Here is a 19,094-nt window from a genome sequence, read left to right as displayed (position 1 = left end):
AATAAGACATGTTTGATTTCTCGTACTAATGAGAGCTGGCTATGACATAAGAGGTTGTGTCATGTTAATTTTGATTGTATTGTTAAGATCAGTTCAACTAAGGTAGTTAGAGATATAACTAAGATTATGAAGCCTCATAATCTGGTATGTAAGGAATGTCAATTGGGAAAGCCATTAAGAACTCATTTTAAGAGCATACATGATAAATCTAATGATGTGCTTGATTTGATTCACATTGACTTATGTGGTCCACCGAGGACTCAAAGATTTCAAGGTGAAAGGTATTTTATGTTGATTATTGATGATGATTCTAGGATGATGTGGGTGACTTTTCTTAGGGAGAAGTCTATAGCCTTTGAGAGATTCAAGATCTTTAAAGCAAAGGTTGAAACAAAAACTGGATTGAAAATCAAATGTCTAAGATCGGATCAAGGTGGTGATTTCACTTCTCATGAATTTAATAGTTATTGTGAGACAAATGGAATTATGAGACAATTATCTACACCTCAAACTCCTTAGCAGAATGGAGTTGTGGAAAGAAAGAACAAAACCATTTTGGATGCAGGAAGATCTATGATGATGGAAGCCAAATTGCCTCATATTTATTGGAGAGAAGCAGTGAGTACAACAGTCTACACATTCAATAGAGTTCAAATCAAAGGTGAAACTGGTAAGACCCCTTATGAATTATGGTTTGGACATACACCTACTATTAAATATATCAGAATTTTTGGAAGTAAATGCAATATCAAAAGAGATGATTCTATTGGAGAATTTGATCCTAAATGTGACGAAGGGACATTTCTTGGTTATTTAATTCAAAGCAAAGCATATAGATGTTATAAAAAAAAGATAGCAGAAAATTATGGAGAGCACTAATGTGAAAGTGGATGAGCAGTACAAAAATCAATCTATATCATATGACAGTGAACCAGTAGTGGAAATGATCATAACTAAACTAGCAATGTTAGGTCTCGATTAGGACAATTGAGAGGGGGGGGGGCTGAATCAGATGTTAACCAGTTTACATAAATTATAAACCAAAATGTAAATTATTCCAACTTAAACTTAATGTCGATAAACCAAAATTAAGTGCTCGTAAAATTGTTTAACAATTATAACAATACTAGTGAAACTTAATGCATGAAATAGAAAGAGAAACAACATCCACAAAACATGACATAAATATTTTGACGTGGAAACTTAGTAAGGGAAAAACCACGATGGGAAACCTTACCCACAATCAGATGATACTACTACAGATAGTATGTGTATACAAATGGGGTCTGCACATGGAGAGAGGCCAACTGCCTAGAGCTCACTACTTAATCACAAAATAGGAGTCACACTGACTACACAATTGGATTGTTAAATCCAATGATAATGTACTGCTCAAAATAGCATCTCCAATGCTGGATTTAGTACCGGTTTAAGCTCTGAACATAAGTGTCAAAAGACCTTCATAATCTTCCTTCAACCTTCAAATAATGTCTACATGATTCGCACAAGGATCTGCTTATTTTCTCTCTTCAATATTCACACTCACTCATGATTACAATCTTCAATAAGATCTTACAATCATATATATCTTCAATAAGATCTTACAATCATATATACAAAAACTAAGACCAAATGTATAGGTCGGATCATTAAAGATATTATAATTAAATCAATTACAAATAAGTCTTGATGTGATACAACATGTCGACTCAATACATTTACCATATTAACCAATCAATAAAACAATCTCCATAATGTGTCATGTTGATCTGGAATACCAGTCCATAACATAGACCTATTTGCCAGTTAAGACAAATCTGTCAATCCGATTAGACCAATAAGAAAAATAGAAAAATGAAACTTCCAATCCATGTCTTCAACATAACCAAATGATCTCCAGATGATAACAAGACATCATCACTGTCGGTGAACCATATAACCTATTGGTAAACATATATCGGTGACTCTGCATAAGCCACTAACCATACCGGTGAACCATATTGCCGGTTCAACAGTAAACCAATATAACGATAGTACCAAAACAACAATATAGACCTCCAAGAAGATAAGTGTTGATATCAATGACAAAATCAATGCAATACATGACAAATTCATTCATCATACCAACAATCTCCCCCTTTGGCATTGATGGCAACACTAGATGGAAAAACATCTAAGCCCCAAAAATAGAATGCCAAAAACCAATAGACCAACAATCTCCCAAAGATAGGTCAATAAAAAGTTTGTTACATAACCAAAACCAAAAGTATATACAAAGAGTATATCTCTCCCCAATGAATAATGTTTTTCCATAGATATCCCTCCCCCTTTGACATCAAATGCCAAAGCAATTTAAGAATTCAGAACTCAACATTTAGCCAATTACTCCCACTCAGATGTATCTCTCCTCCATCAAATCCGGAAAAAGATTCTTTTGTTAGTCCCTGCCGGTTTGATGTCAATCTTCAACATCTAAGTCTCTATCGGTGGGGAAACTACCCCAAGCTTCTCTCTGAGATATTTAAATGTTTCCTTAGGCAAGGCTTTGTAAAGATATCTGCAATTTTCTCTTTAGTGTTCATAGAAACCAATTTCACTTCATTTGCTTCAACATTCTCTTTTAGAAAGTTATACTTAATAGAAACATGCTTTGTCTTAGAGTGAAATACCAGATTCTTTGATATATCAATTGCTACTGAATTATCACAATAAATGATTATTGGTTCTTTGCATTTTACCTTTATATCCTTCAACATTTTCTTAATCCATAATACTTGAGTACAATTAGTTGTTGTTGCAACATATTTTGATTCTACTATTGATAGTGATGTACAAGTTTGCTTCTTGTTGATCCATGAAATCAATCTACTACCAATAAATAATGCACCACCAGTGGCACTCTTTTTGTCATCTACATCTCTTGCCTAATTTGCATTGGTGTATGCACATAAATCAAAATTTTCATCTTTAGGATACCATAAACCAAGATTTGTTGTGCCTTATAGGTACCAGAAAATCCTCTTAACTATTGATTCATGATTTTCCTTAGGATTGCTTTGAAATCTTGAAACAATACACACTGCATTCATTATATCATGTCTTGTTTGTGTCAAATATAGTAATCCTCCAATCATAGATTTGTACCTTGTTGAATTAATAGGAGTTGAATCATCCTTCAATGTCAATTTATCAGTTGTAGTCATAGGAGTACTTACTGCTTTGGAATTTCCATACGAAATTTCTTCAAGAGTTCCTTCAAGTACTTTGTTTGACATGTGAATATACCTTTATCTATTTGTGAAATTTGTAAACCTAGAAAGTATTTTATCTCTCCAATCATAGACATTTCAAATTCTTCCTGCATCTTGTTAGCAAAGTCCTTACATAATCCATCTTCACCTCCAAAAATGATATCATCTACAAAGACTTCAATAACCAAAATATCATCGTTGGTAACCTTGTAATACAAATTGCTGTTAGCATTACCTTTTATGTAACCAAGCTTCAAAAGATATTTATCCAATCTAACATACCAAGCTCTGGGAGCTTGCTTCAATCCATATAAATCTTTTCATAACCTACAAACCATATCCTTATTATCTATCAAAGAAAATCCATCAGGTTGTTCAATGTAGACTTCCTGCTCCAAATGTCCATTTAGAAATGCACATTTTACCTCTATCTAATAAAATTTATAGTTCTTATAGGCTACAAATACAAGAAATAGTCTAACTGCCTCAATTCTTGCTATCGGTGCAAAGGTTTCATTATAATCTATTCCTTCTTTCTATGAATAACCTTTACAAACTCATATTGCTTTGTTACTAATTACTTCTCCATCTTCATTAAGTTTATTCCTATACACCCATTTAGTTCCAATTATATTTTTGTCTTTAGGCTGAGGAACTAATGTCCAAGTATTGTTCTTTTCAATTTGTTCTAATTCATCTTCCATTGCTTTTATCCAATGATCCTCTTTATGTGCTTCAATAATAGATGCTGGTTTAGTTTGCAAAATTTAGCATACCTCTTCATTTGCCAGTCTTCCTCTAGTCATAACACCTTGATTCTTGTTTCCAATTATTTGATTCTCTAAATGATTCAATCTTACATAGCTGGGTTTATTCTGATTAACATTCACAGGCTATTGTTCTTCAGTCACAGTTGAGTTTTCTGATGATGCCAGTGTGACTAGGTCTTCATTCTATACTAGTGCAATCTATGTCAGTTGATCTATGATCATTTCAACTGCCATTTCCATAGATCGTGAATATCCTCTAAAGTGTTCATCTATCTTCACATTAGTACTCTCAATGATTTTATGTAACCTTTTATTATAACATCTATATGCCTTACTTCTAGAAGAATAACCAAGAAATATTCCTTCATCACTTCTAGGATCAAATTTTCCAATATACTCATCTCCTCTAATGTAACATTTGCTTCCAAATATTCTGAAGTACTTAAGAGTAGGAATATGACCAAACCATAGTTCATAAGGGGTCTTACTAGTTTCACTTTTGATGTGAACTCTGTTAAAAGTATAAACCATTGTATTCACTGCTTCTCTTCAGTACATACAAGGTAGATTTTCTTCCATTAACATGGTTATTGCTACATCTAGAATAGTTTTGTTCTTCCTTTCCACAACTCCATTCTACTAGGGTGTCTAGGGTACTGATAGTTGTCTTTTGATTCCATTCACTTCACAAAATGCATTAAATTCTCTAGACGTAAATTCTCCTCCTTGATCTGATTTCAAACATTTGATTTTCTTGTTGATTTCATTCTCTACCATTGCCTTGAATATCTTGAATCTTCCAAAATCTTCTAATTTCTCCCCAAGAAAAGTAACCCAACACATTCTATAATAATCATCAATTATTAGCATAAATTATCTATCTCCTTGTAGACTTCTTGTTCTTGTTGGACCACATAAATCAATATGAATTAAATCAAGAATATTATTGGACTTCTTAGTAATGCTCTTAAATGTTGTTCTAACTTGCTTTCCCATTTGACATTCCTTACATACTAGATTATGAGGTTTCACAATCTTAGGTAAATCCCTTACTTCTTTAGTTGAACTGATCTTTACAATGCAATCAAAATTCACATGACATAGTCTTTTATGCCATAATCACCTTTCATCAATGTGTGCAATTAAACATGTCTTATCACTGGTATTCAAGTAAAAGATATTACCTTTAGTCTGATTACCGGTTGCAATCTCGAATCCAGTTTTGTTTATGATTTCGCATTTTCCATTCTTGAATTGTAACTAGATTCCTTTTTCCACTAACTAACCAACACTCAAAAGATTATGCTTTAAACCTTCTACATAATAAACATTGTCAATATTGTGCTTACCATCCAAAGATATAGTGCCTTTTCCTTTGATTAAACAAGATTTATCATCTCCAAACCTTACTAGACCTCCATGAATTTCTTGGAAAGATAAGAATTTGTTTTTATCCCCAGTCATATGATGCGAGCATCCACTATCTATAATCCATTCATCTTTTTCTTCAATTTTTGTTTCTAGTGCCTGCTCTACTGATTTGATAATAGGTGCCGATGGATCTTCTTTTATTACAACAAATCCCATCTGCTATGTGTTGGATCTTCATTTGAATCATCTATAACACCTTCATCTGCATAGTAGCATGACATATCTCTATTTTTGTTAAATCTATATCTCTGATATTTAGGATTAGGCTTATATGATCTTTTTACTTCCTCCCTTAGTCTTGCATGTCCATCAAGACATCTAGATTCTATATGACCAACTTTATTACAATTAAAACGTTTGAACGGTACTTTACCTTCATACTTACTTCTTGTTGGACCTTTAGGCATCTTCCTTACAAATAGTGCTTCAAGTTCTTTTGCATAAAGTGCTTTCCAATCAGTTTTATCAGATGATGATGATGATGATGATGCTTTGAAAGATAAATCAGTCTTAATAGTAGACACATGACTAAATTCCTCAAGCTCAAATACTGAAATTTTTCTAACTAAAGTATCTCTAGAAACTGAAGTATTAGGCATTGTTCTCATTTCATTAATAGCAGTCACTTTAATTTTGTAAGACGGTGGCAATGCTCTTAAAACTTTAGACACAATTTCATCTTCACTTAAGGATCCTCCACAAACATTGTATTCCTAAAACAATTTCATTAACTCTTTCCATAAATGCAGAAATTCCTTCATCTTCTTCCATTTTTAAATTTTCATACCTAACTCGGTAACATTCTAGTTTTGACAATGGTATCTCCTTCATTCAGTGTTTCTAATTTATCCCAAATAGATTTAGTAGTAGCTCTATCTGATAATCCTATGATTTGCTAATCTGATAATGCACTCAGAAGTGCATCTCTTGCTTTGCAATCATTGTCCATGTCCTTAGCCAATATTGATGGATGAGGTTGATTCAGAATAGGAGCAACATAACCATTCTTTGTAACATCCCATATATCTCTTCCAATGTAGTTTAGATGTGTTTCCATTCTAATCTTCCATATGCCATAGTTAGTTCCATCAAGCTTCAGACTGTCCTTCCTGAAAATATTTGTTGCTATAGGATCTCCTCAAGCTGTTAGGCTTCTGCAAAAAGAGGGTTGTACTCTGATACCAATTGTTAGGTCCTAGTAAGGACAACTGAGGGGGGGGGGCTGAATCAGTTATTAACCAGTTTACATAAATTATAAACCAAATGCAAATTATTCCAACTTAAACTTAATGTTGGTAAACCAAATTTCAGTGCCGGTAAAATAGTTTAACAGTTATAACAGTACCAGTGAAACTTAATGCATGAAATAGAAAGAGAAACAACATCCACAATACATGACACAAATATTTTGATGTGGAAACCCAGCAAGGGAAAAACCACAATGGGAAATCTTACCCACAATCAAATGATACTACTGTAGATAGTATGTGTATACAAATGGGGTCTGCACATGTAGAAAGGCCAACCATGTAGAGCTCATTTCTCAATCACAAAATAGGAGTTACACTAACTACACAATTGGATGGTTAAATCAATGATAATGTATTGTTCAAAATAGCATCTCCAATGCTGGATTCAGTACCAGTTTAAGCTTTGAACATGAGTGTCAAAACACCTTCATAACTTTCCTTCAACCTTGAAATAATGTCTATGTGATTCGCACAGGGATGTTATTTTCACTCTCCAATATTCACACTCACTCATGATTACGCTCTTCAATAAGATCTTACAATCATATATACAAAACCTAAGACCAAATGTATAGGTCAGCTCATTAAATATATTACAATTAAATAAATTAAAAATAAGTCTTGCTGCGATACAACATGTTGGCTCAATACATTTACCACATTAACCAATCAATAAAACAATCTCCATAACTTGTCATGCTGATCTAGAATACCAGTCCATAACCTAGACCTATTTGTCAGTTTAGACAAATTTGTCAATCCAATTAGACCAATAAGAAAAACACCAAAACCAAACTTCCAATCCATGTCTTCAACATAACCAAATAATCTCCAGATGATAACAAGTCATCATCACTACCAGTGAACCATATAACCTGCTGGTAAACATATACTGATGAACCATATTGTTGGTTCAATAGTAAACCAATATAACCATAGTACCAAAACAACAATATAGACCTCCAAGTAGATAAGTGTTGACATCGATGACAAAATGAATGCAACATATGACAAAGTCATCCATAATACCAACAGGCAATGCCTCAACCAGTACAGGAAACTGAGATAGTTACACCAACAAAATCATAAAATTCAACTATGACTAATGATCAAATCAGTGAACCTAAAGTTCAAAAGAAATCAAGGTATGTAAGATTAAATCATTATGAAGATCAAATAATTGGAGATAGGAACAAGGGAGTTATGACAAGAAGAAGACTAGCAAATTAAGAGGTATGTCTTATTTCTCCAATTGAATCAACATTTGTTATTAAAGCTTGTAAAGATAAATGTTGGTTAAAAGCTATGGAAAATGAATTAGATTAGATAGAGAAGAGTGAAACCTGGACTTTAGTTCCTCGACCTAAAAATATGAATGTTATTAAAACTAAATGAGTTTTTAGGAATAAACTGAATGAAGATGATAAAGTTGTATGAAACAAGGCTAGATTGGTTTGTAAAGGATATTTAGAAATGAAAGGAATTGATTATGGTGAGACATTTGCACCTGTCGCTATAATTGAAGCTGTTAGACTATTTCTTGCCTATGTAGCTTATAAGAACTATAAGGTTTATCAAATGAATGTTGAATGTGTATTTTTGAATGATGAACTTGAGGAAGAAGTATACATTGAGAAACCTAATGGATTTTCATTGATAGATGATAAAGATATGATCTACAAATTGAAGAAAGCTTTATATGGATTGAAACAAGCTCCTAGAGCTTGGTATGCAAGGTTGGATAAATATCTTTTGAAGATTGGTTTTACTAAAGGCAATGCTGATAGTAATTTATATTATCAGATCACTTATGATGATATTCTGATTACTGAAGTATTTGTTGATGATATCATTTTTGGAGGAGAAGATAAATTGTATGTAATTTGCTAACAACACGATGAATGAATTTGAAATGTCCATGATTGGTGAGATGAGATTTTTCTTAGGTTTGTAGATTACTCAAACTAACAAAGGCATTTTTATCTATCAAACTAAGTATCTAAGGGAATTGTTGAAGAAGTTTGGTATGGATAATTCCAAACCAGTAAGTACTCTTATGGTGACAAGTGAGAAATTATCTGGCAAGGATACTTCTACACCAGTAAATACGAAAAAGTATATGTCTATGATTGGTGGTCTATTATATTTAACTCAGACCAGACTAGATATTATGAATGCAGTAAGTATTGTTTGAAGAAATCAAAGTAATCCTAAAGAAAATCATGAATGAATAGTAAAGAGGGTATTCTGGTATTTGCAAGGAACAAAAAAATGGCTTATGGTATTCTAAAAATGATGATTTTAATTTATGTGCATATACTGGTTCAAATTGGGTAGGTGATATTGATGACATGAAGAGCACTTTTGGTGGAGATTTCTTTCTTGGAAAGAAACTAGTTTCATGGATTAACAAAAAATAGTCATGCATTTCTTTATCTACTACAGAAGTTGAGCATGTTGTAGCGACAACTAATTTCACTCAAGTCTTGTGGATGAAGCAAATATTGAAGGATATCAAGGTAAATTGTAGTGAATCAATAGTTATCTACTATGATAACTCTGTAGCTATTGACATGTCTAAGAATCTAGTATTTCACTCTAAGACTAAGAATATATCAATAAAGTATAACTTTCTGAAGAACAAGGTAGAAGAAAAGGAAGTCAAATTGGTTTATGTGAACACTAAAGAACATATTATAGATATATTCACTAAACCTCTGTCTAAGGAATCATTTGAGTATTTGAGAGATAGGTTAGGGGTTTCTACCCCTCTGGCAGAGACTTGATTGATGCAGTTTGTCATCAGTTTGACATGCATTATCAGAGATATTATTCATTCTGGCACTGATGAGTGGTGCTACTAATCAAGGGGAGTAGTCGGCTTTGAGATTCAGGGAATTACATTATTGCTTTGATATTTGTGTCAGATTTCTAGCATGGATGTCAAAGGGGAAGAGATAGTGATGTTTAAAAATAACTTTATAGAGATATCATTCACAGGGGGAGAGTTATTGATATTGAGGAGATTGATGGTCATCTTCCATAGGGGGAGACTTGTTTGGCATTTTTTTGGTACTTAGATGTTTTTCACATCTAGTGTTGCCATCAAAGCCAAAGGGTGAGATTGTTGGCATTATGGATGGATTGATTATGTGTTGCATTGATGTTTTTATATTGATGTCAACACTAGCTATTATGGTTGGTTACGAGAAGACAAGTTTTGGTTACTGGTAGAAGATTTAGTGTTACCGGTAGAAGAGACTATTTGTTGGACACTTTTGATATGATTGGATCAATGGTGTATGTTTGATTTCATGTGTTATATGCTCCTGGAACATGTTTTGGTCAGTTGGTATTGACTTGGTAATTGAATGCTATCATACACTCTTGTAAACCCATACTGACATTGGTTTAAGGTTTAGCTGGTAGAGCTTTCATTGAGGAATCTTGATAGGATGCATAAGTGGTGTTGGTGTGACTTCTTCATAGATTTCAGGACATTGAAGATGTTATTTGATCGTGCTTCAACTTCTTGAAGACATTACTTTGGCATGGTGGACCCAGAATAGGTTTGGTACCTATTTAGGTTATGGACCGATATCATGTTAATGTGTACTCTACATGTTATTGATATGTTTTAGGATGTTCTATGGATTGGTTTTTATTTTTTTGGTCTTAAGTTGATATGGTATATCATTGTAATATAAATTTATGTATTGATCTTATTGTAAAATCTTTTAGGTGGCTGACCTAATTGGTTTAGGCCTTAGGGTTGGTATAAAATGATGTAAGGTCTCATTGTAGATCGTGGGTATGGAATGAGGATTATGTGTTGTGGTCTTGGAATGTAATATCATATGCGAAGGAGATCTCATTGATCACAGGTGATAGAATTGGGATTAAGGAAGAGGTCAAAGGCCTCCGATATTGAGCTTAAACAAGACTGTAATTAGGCATGGTAGATGCTATCTTTGATAGTTCATTATTCTGGATTGTTGTCCATTCATCTTGAGGTGGTTATAATCTCTCTGTAGTCAGTGAGACTCTTTTCTAATTAGTACACTCTAGGAAATGTGCCTTCCTGCATGTGTAGGCCCCTCATTGTATCACATACTTTCTACAGAAGTATCATATGATTGTGGGTAGGCTTCCCACTATGGTTTTTCCCTTTCTAGGTTTTCCACATACAAATCATGGTGCTATGTGGTATGGTTGCATTGTATTGATTATCTATTTCATTGCTAAGTTTTATTGCTTACTGGTATCTATTTTTGATTTACCGGTACTTAATCTAGTTAAAGGTTATTAAGTGGATTAAATGATATAATTTGTTAACAATTGATTCACCCCCCCTCTTAGTTGTTCACTGGTTATCCTAACAACAATTTGGAGACTCTAAATGAAGGTGACCCTACTATTAAGATTGTTAAACTTGATAGTTACGTGATGAGATATGAAAAATTGAAGATGGAAAAAGATGAAAGGATTACTGCATTTATGGAAAGGGTAAATGAAATTGTCATGAGAATTCAATGCTGTGGTGGATCTCTAAGTGAAGATAAAATAGTTGCTAAAGTTCTGAGAGCTTTACCACCAACTTATAAGATGAATGATACTACAATTAATTAATTGAGAACAATGGCAAATACCTTTGTCAATAGAGATACCTTGGTTGGAAAATTATCTTCTTTTGAGCTTGAAGAATTTGGACCTTTTGGAGCTGTGAAGTCTGAACTTGCTTTTCATGTATTTACATCATCAACTAGCAAACAATATTGGAAAGCTTTGTATGCAAAGGAATTGGAAGATATTAAGAGGGAAGATGAAGAATTTGAGCAACTTGAAGCCCTATTTTCTAGAAGACTACATAAAGGACTCATATGAAGTAAGTATGAAGGAAAATCACCCTTTAAATGTTTTGCATGTAATAAGATATGTCATTTTGCATCTAGATGTTTTGAAAGGAATTCAAGATCTGAAGAAAGAGCTAGAAGATATTTTAAGCCTAACCTTGAATATTAGAACAAGCATAAGGATAGGAGAAACAAAGACAAATCATGTTACTTTGCTGGTGAGGAAGGTGTGACTGATTTTGATGATGAACCAACACAAGACTCTGCTAGTGGTTCTAGAAATGGAATGGAATGGGTGTTCTTGGCTATCATGGAAGATGATCTGGTACTGGAAGAGAATATACCTAAAGAAAAGGTCTTTGCTACTAATTGAAGATAAAAATGAATGGGTAATAGACAGCGGATGTTCACATCATATGACTGGACATAAAAGGAAGTTTCTATCTTTGCAAGAATTTGATGGTGGTCTGGTTAGATTTGGAGATGACAAAGCATGCATGATCAAAGGAAGAGGAACTATATCATTATATGGTAAGCACAATAATGATAATGTGTATTATGTTGAAGGTTTAAGGCATAATCTTTTGAGTGTAGGAGAGTTGGTGGATAAGGGATTTCAATTACAATTCAAGGATGGAACATGCAAGATCATTAATAGATTTGGATTGGAGATTGCTACCTGTACTCAAACAAATGGTAATATATTTTATTTGAATTCTGATGAGAAGGCATGTTTGATTCGACAAAATGATGAGAGTTGGATTTGGCATAAAAGGCTATGTCATGTGAATTTTGATTGCATGGTAAAGATCAGTTCAACTAAGGTAGTTAGATATATACCTAAGATTGTGAAGCCCTATAATCCAGTATATAAAGAATGTCAAATGGGAAAATAGGTTAGAACCTATTTTAAGAGTATACAAGACAAATATAATGATGTTCTTGATCTTATTCATACTGATTAGTGTGGTCCTGCTAGAATCAAAAGTTTTCAAGGTGATAGATATTTTATGCGAATCATTGATAACTATTCTAGAATGATGTGGGTTACTTTTCTAAGGGAGAAATCTGAGGCTTTTGAAAAGTTTAAAATCTTTAAAGATAAGGTTGAAACTGAGACATGATTGAAGATTAAGTGCTTTAGGTCAGATCATGCTGAAGAATTCACATCCGGTGAGTTTAATAACTTTTGTGAGATGCATGGCATAAGGAGACAATTTTCTGCTCCCCAGACACCTTAACAAAATGGAGTTGTGGAAAGAAAGAACATAACTATCTTGGATGCTACTAGAACCATGATGATGGAAGCTAATCTACCTCATATCTACTAGAGAGAAGCACTAAGCACAACAATTTATACATTCAATAGAGTTCATATTAAAGGAGAAACTGGTAACACACCTCATGAGCTATGGTTTGGCAATACACCTACAATTAAGTACTTCAGAATCTTTCGTAGTAAATTTTATATCAAGAGAGATGATTTCATTGGAAAGATTCATCCTATATGTGATGAAGGAATATTTCTTGGTTATTCTAATGAAAGCAAAGCATATAGATTTTATAACAAAAGGTTGCAGAGAATTGTGGAGAGCGCTAATGTCAAGGTGGATGAGCTAAATAGAAGTCAAATCAGAACTTATGAGAAAAAATTGGTAGTGTAAATGATCATAACTCAACCAGTAACACCTTTACCAAAAAAAAATGTTGAACTAGTTACTCCTGTAGTATCAAAAAATTCAACAGTAACTGAAGATCAGGGAAGAGGAACATAGAATCAGAAGGCTCCTAGGTATGTAAGGTTGAGTCATTCAGAAGATTGGATCATTAGGGATAAGAACAAAGGAGTCATGACAAGAAGAAGATTGGAAGTTGATGAGGTATATTTAATCTCTCAAGTTGAACCGGTATCAGTAACTGAAGAATGTAAAGATGAATGTTGGATGAAAGCTATGGAAGAAGAATTAGATTAGAAAGAAAATAATAGCACATGGATTTTAGTTCCCCAGCCTAAAAATAAGAATGTTATTGGAACTAAATGGGTTTTTAGGAATAAATTAAATGAAATTGGACAAGTTGTGAGGGATAAAGCTAGATTGATTTGTAAAGGATATTCTTAGAAGGAATGAATTGATTATGATGAAACATTTTCAATAGTATCTAGGATTGAAGTTGTAAGATTATTTCTTGCCTATGCTACACATAAAAACTACAAGGTTTATCAGATGGATGCTAAGTGTTCTTTTCTAAATGCAGATCTTGATGAGGAAGTTTATATTGAGCATCTTAGTGGCTTTTCACTTTCAGATGATAAAAAATGGTTTGCACATTAAATAAATCCTTATATGGATTGAAACAGACACCTAGAGCTTGGTATGCAAGGTTGGAAAAATATCTTTAAAAACTTAGTTTCACTAAAGGTAATGCTAACAATAATCTATATTATAAAGTCACTAATGATGATATACTAATTATTGAGGTCTTTTTTGATGACATCTGTAGACACCTAAAAATGGTCAACGCTTGCGGAGTCATATTTTAACATTTACGCATTGCCTTATTTTAAGTTTTTGCATCACATTAACATTTCTCCTATGTCACGCACTTGGTCTTTATCATTTGTGAACATTGAGTCCTTCTGCATTCCTTATTTTTCTCGCTTTCGAATTTGGTCTTGTCGATAACAATATTTGTCATGATTTCGGTCAATCTTATCCTGTCGCATCTATGTGCATATTCATTTGTCATCATTTTGGACATCGTCAATCCTAATCAAGATTTTGTCCTCTTAATCAATCCTGTCATCATGCGATCGATTTGTCATCGATCATTGTCATTATCAATCTTGTCATCATGCGATCGATTTGTCATCGATCATTGTCATTATCAATCTTGTCATCATGCGATCGATTTGTCATCGATCATGGTCATTTTCAATCTTGTCATTTTGCAATCTATTTTGTCATCGATCCTTGTCCTCTTGTCAATTTTTTCGTTTGGCGATCAATTTATCATCGATCGTCGTCTTTCTCAATCATGTCAATTTGGATCAATTTGTCATTGTTCCTTATCAATTGGTGTATTTATTAATCAAATCATTTGTCAAGCATTGGTCATTTATCAATTCAAAATCATGATCAAATCGAATCAATATCAATTATCCTTTGTTAAGACCTAATTGTCATCCTTGCATTTCTAATTCATGTTTTAGGGTTTCATGATTTTATTCATTTAACCCTGTTCGTCATTTCTCCCTCTAGGTTAAATAATTTGTTTATTTATCCTAGGTCTTCGTGTCACAATTAAATGTTTAATTTAATTGGCTAACTAATTATTCCTCTTTTTGTGAATTAATTAATAAATGACAAATTATTAATTGATTTACCTAATTTCTCCTAATTCCTAATTTCCTACTCTTTCATCAATTTCTAAATTCCCTCTTTCTGAATTAATTAATAAATGAAAAATTATTAATTAATTCACTAAATTCCTAATTTCCTCATTTTCTAATTTCCTAATTCCTATTTTTTTCCAATTTTCCTAATTTCTAAATCAATTTCCTCCTATTTTCCTCCTAATTTCATGGGAATGACATTTCAATTTGTCATAATTTGTCATAATTGACAATCAATCAATTTTTGACATAGAAAGTTATCATAATTTTGTCATGAATTATCAATGAATCAATTTTGCATAGAAAGTGCTAATTTGTCATAATTTGTCATATTGATTTGCAATTTCCATTTGAATCTCTTCATGCTAATTTGATCTTTTCTCCAATTTATCTATAAATTGGATGAGTTTCTTCAATCCCAATCTAATCACATTATCTAATAATCACTCTGTCGAATCAATCATGCTTCGAGTATTCTTGAGCGATCATCTTGTCTACTTGCTTTTATCTCATGTGTATGCACTTGTAGGTGAGATCCACAAAAAATTTATTTGAAGAAGAAAGAAGGACAATGGAGCTGCATAAAGGAGATATTCAGGATCTGCATTTGGTTTGCTTAGTTTTTAATCTTGAATGTTTTGCTTTCATGTCTCTATTGGTAATTAGGATTGATCATTGCATTTGAGCTTTTGTGATTGAGCTATGACTAATGTTTATATTGCTTTGATGATTTCTGATTTCCTAGCTACATTAATTGGTGAACCCGATGTGAACTAACCCCCTAACAATGCTTTTGAGTGCTTTTGAGATGATTTGTCGGTCAAAAACCCAAGAAACAGGGTAGTGCAGTGTTTTCTGGGAACTTCTGCGCCTGTGTCAAGCATTTTGTGCCTATGTCAAGCATTTTGTGCCTATGTCAAGGACATTCTGTGCCTGTGTCAAGCATTCTGTGCTTGTGTTAGACATTTTGCGCTTGTGTCAGACATTCTGTGCCTATGTAGGGCTAGAAACAGAGGTAAAAGACAATGTTTTTCACTTGCAAATTGTTTTCTTTTGCATTCTTTTTTGATTTTTTGGTTTTAATGGTACTGATTCTCTGTGCAGAACCTTGGCATATGCATGAAAAAGACAACAAATGAAACTACTAACACATTTTATGTAGGTTTGATAGTCAAAGACTAAACATATCAAACTTCTGACTTGGGTTTTGCAGGTTGCCTTGGATTACAACTAAACCTTGTGTTTGCAATTAATGTTTAGGCACCTAGTATGATTTCTAAATAGGATGGAATCAATATATGTTTGCTTTGATTATTGAGTTTGACATTGTAGTAGGAGAGTATGCTCTCATCCTTCTTAGGGTGATCAGAAATCCAGATCTTCGATACCATGCTCATGTTTTTTTATTGTGTGTCACCTTTAGAGGGCCTGCCTTCCCGACCATTTGCTTTTGCAGGCAAGTGATAATCATGAGAAGGGAACGACCCAAAGTGAGTATGGCTAGAATACCTTGGCATTCTAACTCACTATAACCAAATACCTGATGGGCGAAAGATTTGAAGGAAGGGTTACGTGGGAATTGCAGTTACTTGGGAAGTGATGACCCTTGAACTCTTTCTCATATCAACATCTAAGTAGGACCTCATGGTCTAAATTGTGCTTGCATGACTACATTTGTTTGGTATCTTGGTGGGCTTAATGTCTCAATCACGCTTGTGTGACATCAAGGAGTAACGCTTAACAAAAATCCTTACTAAACACCTTGTATTTAGAGGCCAAAAATCCTTCTAGTTGCTTGAGAAGGACAAGTTCAGATACTTGGAAGAGATACTAAGTTCACCATGGGGAGATTTCCATGGTGACTGATGCTTGCATGACTACATTTGTTTGGTATTTTGGTGGGCTTAATGTCTCAATCATGCTTGTGTGACATCAAGGAGTAACGCTTAACAAAAATCCTTACTAAACACCTTGTATTTAGAGGCCAAAAATCCTTCTAGTTGCATGAGAAGGACAAGTTCAGATACTTGGAAGAGATACTAAGTTCGTCATGGGGAGATTTCCATGGTGACTGATGATTGGATGCCTTGAGAAGTGAGTGCCGTGGAGGGGAGCCCGTGTGGTCAAGCATCTATGTATTGTCCTTGAATCTCATAATGAGTCTACCTCTCAAGTACCTAATGTCCTTGCCTACCATAAGAAATGTGTGAATGAGCATGATTGTCTTGAGTCTTAGTTGAAATATCTTGTCTTCTTTGTTTGTCAAAAGTTGAATTATATCTCATTTCAAAAACAAGATAAATTGATTCAAAACAAGGTTAAACACAAGAACATTTCATCCAACAAACTTCAAAACATCTTCAAACATGGTTGTCAAACATTTTTCAAAATCTTGTCTCAACATTCATGTCACTTAGATTTAGGTGCATCTTAGGTTTGCATTTTGCAAATTCATTGTCGAGTACTAAGGTTAGGTTTCATCTAGGTCATACTCCTTTGCATATCAATAAGTGTCATTCATTTGCATGTGTCCTCTTACATTAGAGTAATACCATTGTCATACATTCATATTTGCATACCCTAGGTCTCTTCATTAAGTTTAGGTCATTATCATATCATATTAGGGTCATTTGCATAGTAATTGTCCCTTTTCATATAGTGCCAAAACTAGGTTTTGTCATACTTGAGTAATCCAAATCTTTGATAAACCCTAAGTCATTGTTAAGAAGTCTAGACCTTATCAAATCTTCTGTCTTTTGTCATCAATGTCATTTTGTCAAACCTAGCTTAGTATCCAAGCATATAGGGGAGACATTGTCACTTTGTCCTTTGTCACTTGGTCCTTTTTTCCTTTGAGGTCTAGACATCATTTCAATTTCCTAAGGGTCTCTTTTAGATTTGCATTCCAAGAAGTCTGTCAAAATCTTGAAAAACAACCAAAAACATAGGTTTCGTTCTTGCCATAGATTGCATTCTCATTCATTCAGTTTGCATTTAGTTGCATATCATATATTGTCCTTGAAAAATTCCAAAAATATTGCATTTGCTTAAGTGACGTGCCTATTGAAACAAGATCAAAATCTAAAAAGATGGGTGAACCAATGTATCAACCCATTGACAACATATCAAATTCATAGTTTCAAACTAGTCAAACAGTGCAAATTGAAGGTTCATCAAACACATCACTACCACCATATGGAATGGTTCAACTTGGACCACCTCCATTATATGAACTAGTGTTTGTACCTATGAAACTAGGACATGGGAGTGCTCCACCAACTCCAAGAGGAAATGCACCTTTCGATTGGAATCAACCAAACCTACAACATGAAATACAAACATTATATGAGGAATAAACTCTTTCACAAGGATTTGGTTCAGATCAAGGCATTCGACAAGAAATGAATCCAAATGTCCAACCAGATTCTTCATCAGAATCTGATGCTTCTGATGATGTTGACATGTTCCTTCAAGATCCAAAGTTGACAAAAAAGATGGATAAATTCTTGAACAAGGTCTTTAAGATGTTCCCACAAAAATATCTTAGCATGATGAGTAATGTGACCTCCTCAAGTGAGCAAATCAATGTGCAAAAACAACAAGGTGGTGAGCTGTTAAGTTTCTCTCCACATCGAAATGAAGAAAATGTGCAACAAGAAACTCAACCTACCTTGATGAGTAAACGTGCTTCAAAGGCATTGACAGTGACTATTCCTCAAAAATCACCATTTGAGACAATAAATAATCCATTATTCAACACAACACCTGTAACACAAGATCAAATGAAGACCACACAAATATTGACAACTATCCCTCAACAAGAAGTGATTCCTTACATGCATAAAATTGGATCAAAATCTAAGATGCAAGAAAGCTTCACGAATGGAATGCCTAATATCACCAATGTCCAAAAAAATTCCATGATGCAACAAAGTTCTTATATCCCGTTAAGCTCAATATATTTTCCAAACACTATTGCGACAGATCCTTCGATAATGGCAACACAAAGGCCTACGGATAGTGGTTTGCACCAACAACAATTGTTGCAACAATTGAGTAATACATAAAAGGTACAATCGAATGTGCAAACAAGCAATGCACAACAACAACAATATCACATTCGACAACAAGTTGCAGCGCCTTCT

The sequence above is a fragment of the Cryptomeria japonica genome, chromosome 2 (genome assembly GCF_030272615.1).
Source record: "Cryptomeria japonica chromosome 2, Sugi_1.0, whole genome shotgun sequence".
In the NCBI taxonomy this organism is placed as follows: Eukaryota; Viridiplantae; Streptophyta; class Pinopsida; order Cupressales; family Cupressaceae; genus Cryptomeria; species Cryptomeria japonica.
Note: the sequence above shows the minus strand (reverse complement) of the source record.